Source organism: Siphateles boraxobius, unplaced genomic scaffold (genome assembly GCF_051911475.1).
Source record: "Siphateles boraxobius isolate OS27281-9 unplaced genomic scaffold, OSU_SipBor_1 70, whole genome shotgun sequence".
NCBI classification, from domain to species: domain Eukaryota; kingdom Metazoa; phylum Chordata; class Actinopteri; order Cypriniformes; family Leuciscidae; genus Siphateles; species Siphateles boraxobius.
The window spans coordinates 1868233-1875984 of record NW_027509198.1 but is presented as its reverse complement, the minus strand read 5'-3'; positions in this window follow the sequence as shown (position 1 = coordinate 1875984).

Genomic DNA, 7752 nt, shown 5'->3' with positions numbered 1-7752 from the left:
GATAGTAGCCTCATAGTTACTATCGGGCTTGGCCTTTTACCGGACAGCTGTAAGCGTGGTGACTGGTCCCACCACAGTAAAGGCACAGTCCCTGGGATCTCCGCCTCTCCTTCTCCTCCCGGGAAAGCCGAGCTCGCCCCACCTGCATGGGCTCGTGATCGTGAGTGGGGCTGACCGCATCCGCACCGCTGAAACGCTGATTCTCAGCTCCACTGGAAAACCGACTGGGCAGAGCCCGTCTCTCGACTCTGGTCAAACGTGCGTCAATTCTTAAAGCCAGTTCAATAAGCCCGTTGAGGGATGTGGGCAGATCCAGGGTGTAAATTTCTCTCTGGATGCGGTCAGCCAGCATATGCAGGAACATGTCCCACTGCGCCGCCTCGTTCCATTGACACTCAGCCGCTAATGTCCGGAATTCGATGGAGAAATCTGATACGGACCTTTCTCCTTGGCGTAGATCAGCAAGAATTCTAGCCGCTTCTCTCCCGGCCACTGCCCGGTCAAAAAGTTGTTTCATCTCAGCGGCGAGTGTCTGGAACGAGGCACAGCATGGGTCTTGGTTCTCCCACACCGCCGTCCCCCATAGTGCCGCCTTCCCAGACAACAGCGTTAGAACAAACGCTACCTTGGATTGTTCCGTACTGAAGGTTCTGGGTTGCAGTGCAAAGTGCATAGAGCAACGAGTGATAAATGCCCTGCAGAAACTGGGCTCACCTGAATATGGTTCGGGCACTGGTCTGTCTGGGAAGGATTTGCTGGTGGTGTGGGGGGAACAGGCGGCGTGGGTGGCGCAGTGGGAGCTCGCAAAAGTTGGATCTGCTGGGTGCGCTCGGACACCTGCGCCACCAGAGCTTGAACTGCTCTCCCCGTGTCGTTGATGTTTCTCTCACAGGAATCCATCCTCTGCATGCTGTTGTCGACGAACGCTTGAAGAGACGCTGACGATTCACCTGCTGCTTCCATGATGGTCAGATCGTTCTGTCACGGCAGTAATGGCGAGGAAGCAATATGCAAGTGAAAACTCTTCTCTTTATTAACAATGAGTAGTAACAGATGAAGCCTGGACACGGGAAGGGACGTCGATGGTCAACAGAGTGCAGGTGGAGTGACGAGAAGAGGTGATGATGAAGACGGTGAATAATCAAACACACGGAGACGAAGACACGACCGGAACCCAGGAACAGGAACAAGGCACAGAACTGGACGCCAACCGGGATCAGGAAACACACGTGACAAACACCAAACAACGATCTGACAAAGGAGAGGACAAAACGGTGAGTATATGAAGGGTAAGGTGAATGAGCTGCAGCTGGTGATGAGAGGTTAACCAGCTGCGCGCTGATCAGTGCTGATGGGTTGGTCACGCCCTCTACTCACACACCCACACACGAATAACAACAAAGACACGAGACAAGAAGGAAACAGTGAATTCATGAATCGTGACAAATATTGCAAAGTATCTCTGCGAAAATTTAATCTCTGGACATCTGTGCATCTCTCTAGACAGTTTCATCTCTGTGACCAACCATCTCTGGACAATATCATCACTTCGACCAATACATTTACCTTACTTAATTCAAAAATACAATTTAATTATAAATTTAAATTAACATTAATTATTGTTCCTTCTTTTCATCCAACATCTCAGTAAGTATACATCACACGGTGTATTTTAATAATGTTTAATTGTAATAACATTTCAATATAAACGAAATGATCGGCTTGTAATAATTTTTACCGTTATAGATGTGTGCCGATCGAGACTCGGAATAAACCAACTACGCCACCCTGGGGGCTTACTACCAGGGAATCTCCCTAGACAACTAGGAGCACACAAGGCTCACAGGCTCGTGTCGGTTAGAGTCAGGCATGAGACATGGGTGAGGTATACAACAATAAAATGACTTTATTGATTAAAATGATCCAAACAAATCACAAACAAAGAACACCAACAAGGATATTCAAAATTGGACACCCCTGGCGGCGGAAACTGGGGTCGGCAGCCGAAGTCACTCAACCCAGAAGGGCTTCTCTATTCTCCTAAAGAAAAGAAACAATGAAAACCACAAACACACGTGCACTCACACCGCACTCGATCGAACACCTCTGTGTGGCACAGCAGACACCCCAAAAAACGTAAGACTCACACCACAATAGAAAACTTAAACAATAATATACTGTTGTGGCAAAAATTCTGTTAAACATCATCACTGCGTAAGAGACACTCAGAGTCAAATTAATAAAAAAGAAAAGTATTTATTCTTGCAAGAATAGGTTCAGTCTATTACACAGAAGTTACGCTGTGCAAGAGAGTGACACCCAACAGGAAGATATGAGACAGCCTTTATACTCTTTTCAAGGTTCCTCCTCACCCGCTGTACCTTTCAACCACCCAGATAAGGTCCTTACTGCTGTTCAGTTTCTACTTAAAGACACAAACTGGTACTGAAATAAGCTGGCCAAAACTGACTGTCCCTAAGGTCAGAGGTCCTGTCCCATATGTTCCTGAAACGTCACGCACAGGCACGTACACACATATACTTTTATACATTGAATAGGTTCTTTCTCTTATGATACCTGTTTGGGATCAATGACTATTAAAATTTCTACTACAGTACACAAGGAGGAAACCCTCCACAAAAGAAAATAAACAGAACTACACAAAACCACTGATTAGGCCCAAACACAAAGTGTTCATCTCAACAGTACGATAACAAACATATTCTCATCACATGTAGCAGGGTACATTCCAGATGATCACCTCACAACCTTTTTCTATACTCCCCATTCACCACTTATATTCAAGGTACTCTTAGAGGAACAGCTGGATAACCAGATATCCTGGACAACATCAGAAACATACAAACCAGATGTTTGTTTACATGTACTGGGACCTTGAAGAGCACTTGAGTCCAAAGAAAGAAACAGAGATTAACAAACAAAACAAGATTCACCTAATAAGTACATAAACAAAAAGAATAAAACTTCAATCAAAACTATAATGAACAGTGGTGACAAGAGTGAGTAGCATCAAAAGCCACACTAAACCCAGCTTTTTAACTTATTTAACTTTTATATTTAACTTATAAGCTTGATAAACTCTGGATAGTTTCCAGGATCTGTAGTTGTGTGTGTTGCCACCTTCTGCTGGTGAAGCAGGAATTTGGCGTTTAGCTGCTCTTTTTCAGAGTACCACAGCCTCCTCGTCTCATGGTGTCACAGGGCTCTCAAGTGTCACGCATTGAGCGTGACTCATTTCGGTCTTTAGTGAGGCACTCCCGCCACACATTGTATTTCTCACGCCGAAAATTTCTCTGGCCGCGCCGCTCTCACTATGGAACTGGCAGGAATCAAGCGCGTCTCCCCTGGAGTTCTTAGACGAGTTCTTAGCCAATCAGAAAATAGCACTATTGTATCTGGGTAAGATTTAACGCAACAACCTATGAAAAAAAAAAGCATATCCTGGAATTGTTCACATGATTATGCTACATCATCTTCCGAAAGTTTCGTTTTACAGCCTTTTCAACAGTTTTACAGCCTAGTCATATTTTCGTTAGGATTGCATAGTCGATGTTATAGGTCACTTTTAAAATCATGTCATATTTTATAATTATATCCTGGCCATGGATGCATTAATCATTGCATCTGTCTTTCAAAGATGTCAGATAAAAAGCAATTAAGCGTCCTCTCATTTGCCCTGAGAGGCCCTTAGAGGATGCTGTCCCAGAGAAGGTGCAGGGTAGGCCATTAGAGGAGGAGACAGAAGAGACAGTGCAGGTGGAAGAGGAAGGGACGGTGGAAAAAAAACGTTTCTTCAGCAAGTCTGAGCAATTATAAATAACAATAAAAATGTAAACACCGCCATTCCTGCAATCCGAAGAACCTGTAATAATAATAATAATAATAACTTGGACTTATATAGCGCCTTTCATGGTACCCAAGGTCGCTTAACAAAAGTGTGTGTGTGTGTGGGCGGGGGCTGGGGGAGGAGTTAGGGGTCAAAAGACTTTGTGAAAAGATATGTTTTAAGGTGCATTTTGAACATGGGCAGGGATGGGGCAGAGAGGACGTGGAATGGTAGACTGTTCCAAAGTGTAGGAGCAATTGCAGAGAAAGCCCTGTCCCCAAAAGTCCACAACCTGATGATAGGAGTGATATGCTGTGATAGGAGTGATAGGAGTGTACCCATGTACCCCTCAAAAAATCTAATCTGGATCAAATTGATCCGGATTTGGAAATCCCATGTTATGCTATTCAGGATCACCTGATCCATTTTATTTTTATGCTAGTTTTTTAAAGGAACATTGGATTGGATCATTGTGATCCAAATACCAAATTTCAGGATTACCAAATCCTGTTTACCAGAGCCTTAAATGGAACCAACAGTGTAGCCTACTGGCTTAGCAAAGAACAACAGGTAGGCAAAATACTGGTGGCCACAAATAGCCATTGTTTATTTTAATTTTAAGAAACAGAAACACTGTAATAAACAGAAACATTTTTCTTTCCTTATTTTGTTATAATGTTAAGTAAAAAACTAATACTATCAATATTCAAACATCATTTACTGGACAGATACCAGCTCTTTCCATCTCTGCCTTTAAGAAATGTATCTCCATCTGCACTTTTTTCTGCTGCAGTTGGGTAAGCAAGATTTGTTCTTTACCCAGTGCGATTTGCATATCTGCTCTTTCGGTTTCCTGTTTCAGAAGCAACTCATAGCTGTAACCATCCTGGTTTGTAGCTGAGGAATGTTTGCGTTTTCTTGAAGGAACGTCTTGGACTGTCTTTATTACATCCACTGGGGATTTATCTTCCTCCTCATTCACTGAAGTCAAGTCCAGGACAAACATTTCCTCTGCAGGAGAATTTTGCTCAACTTCTTCTGAAGTCCTAATCTCTGTAATTGTGGCCTCTCCATCTACTTTTATGCCTTCAATGCCATGCAGAGCATCTGATTTTTCTCCTCCTATGATATCAAGGACCACATCAGTGATATAACCCCTCTTATATGGCTTGTTACCGGTTTGGGGGTTCTTGGCTTCAGTAAGGTCTTTTATTGCCTTAGCCCTGAGGTTCTTCCATCGCAACATAACCTGTTTTATGGTCCTCTTTTGGCCAGACCCCATGGCATTGACATGATTGGTTATGTCCTCCCAAAGTTGTGTTTTCCTTTTTCGGTCAGTTCTCCACCCTTTGCAGAGCTGAAACCTCCTACTATCGAGGCAAAATTGGCACGAACACCCTGCAGCATTGCACAGGTTTCTGCCACAGTGAAATTAGGCCCTTTTGATTCCATGGTTCCAACTCATGTGGTGTCGCCAACACTGACCTTAAAAGCCTTGAGCATGATTGCTTTGGCTTGTGCTCAATTAGGCTTACACCAATCAGCTCATTGCTGGTTAATTGGTGACACCATTTAAACACATCATGTCTTTGCACCTATTTCTCTTAAACTACAGAGGCATCCACATGGCAGGTATTGTTCATCGTTATCGTAGGAGAAGGTACCGTCAAAGGGTGCACGCTGAGCGTGCCAAACCACTCGAGCAATACACATCAGAAGAACTGTATGCACGTTTTCGCTTTGGGAGAGATGACATTAAGTACATTGCAGATCTTGTCAGGCCAACACTCCAACACCAAACCCAAAGGAGTCATGCTTTATCCGTGGAGGAACAGTGCTTAATCGCTCTGCGCATTTACGCATGTGGGACTTTCTACCAAGTAATTGGTGACAATATGGGAGTGAGAAAAGCAACTGTGAGTAATGTGGTGAAGGCTATGTCAGTAGCACTGGGCAGTCTGATCAATCAATTTGTTTCCTTTCTTAAGGATGGCCAGACAGCTCAGACTAAGCACAAGTTTTTTTCAAATGGGGGAGATAACTAGCACTATTGGTGCTATTGATTGTACTCATGTGCATATTCAAGCACCTTGTGAAAGGGAGTGGGAGTATGTCATTTGAAAGGGGAGACACAGCATCAACATCCAACTTGTGGGCAACGTATTCTAAGAGAGAGTGCAATATACAGAGAGCTTCAATCCCACCGACCAAAAGGCATAGTATTGGGAGACAGCTTGTATCCACTCCTACCATGGCTAATGACCCCTTTTCCAGTTGCAAACACACCTGAGCTGGCACGCTTCAAGTCCTCACGTTGCAAAACAAGATGTGCCATTGAGCGCTTAAATGGAGTCCTGAAGAGACGGTTTGCGTGTCTTAATTACTTGCGAGTACAACCCAAGGTGGCATGCAGCATAATCCTTGCCTGTATTGTTTTGCATAACATCGCCACCAGGCGTCATGTCCCCATGTCCCTTGATGACAATTTTGATGGACCTGAGCCTGAGGTAGAACCAGAACCGCTGCCAATGTTCTTACCCAATGAAAGACACACTGGACATGCAATTAGAGATGCAATTGTGAGAAATTACTTTAACTAGGCTACTGAATGACTGAGTATATTTGTTGTTGTCATTGCTATTAAAATACTTAGAAATTATAGAGCTGTGAGCAACAGTGATGTTTGTTTATCAGTGATGTTTATCTCATTAGATGTGACATGCTTATCCTTCAAATATGAATAAATGTATATATCATCAGTAAACATTTAATTTGTGATCATTCACTTATGAAAAAAAAACTCTGGTTTTATTTGGTTTGAAAAATTATAACTGAATCCACCCTTCTGATGGGATCAGGGTAATCCTGTTTTTTTGGATCAAAAAGATCCAAAAATGAGTTCAAAGTTTTGAAAAACCCAAAGCGCAGGTTTGATCCAGATCAAATGTATGTAAGATTGGATTACATGCTCTGATCTTAGTTCGGAATCCCTCTTTTGCCTTTGAAAAACCCATTTCCAAGATTTTATCCAATCCGAAATCCCACTGGATTACTTTTGAAAAACTGGGCCCAGAGGACTATCACAAAAGTATTTAGGAAATTAAAGACGCACTACAGTATGTCTGTTTAACGCTGCTTTGTATTGTTGTGTATTTTAAAGGAGCCGTATATAAGAAATGTATTTCAATTAATCATAAAATGGCCCTGATATATCACTAGACATTAATAAATCATGTTCATTTCAAATACTTATATCACTAACAACAGTAGTCCGGCCAGGATATTGTCATTTAAAAAGTGAAGTTGCAGCCCTCAACTGATGTTGATGTTGTCATGTTGTGTTTTGTTCTGATGCGCCACCCTCCACCTATCTACCAATCACGAAGTCAGTAGTGTTGCGGCATCCGGGTTATCAGCTCTGCCAGTTACCACAGCTGCAGCTACAAACGTGTCGGAATTGGATAAAAAAATGTCTTACGTTGCGAAACCAAAATAAAACAAAGATCTGTATAGGAGATGCCTTTGAAAGATTGAGACGGCTGAAAACGGAGAAGAATTTGAAGACAGACGCCAACGTTGCTAATTTTCTCCTGGACAGGTAAGATTCATCTATGTTTGGCTAACTTGTACTTGATGTAAATGGACATTTCAAATATTCATGACAGTCGAACAAAGTTATGCATGTTCATGCAAAGTAACGTTACGTTAGCTCATATGGAGGAGATGGGTCATCGAATTGAAAAGGTAAGGAACTGTTTGGGTAATAAAAACAGCGAGTCGTCATTAATTGTTCGGTTTTGCTGACGGGGGGTTTACATGCGCTTCATGAGGCACACGCGCGCACATTTGCACACACACGCAAGGTCTCTCACTCTCTGCCGTGCGCGCGCTACAAGGTTTGGAGC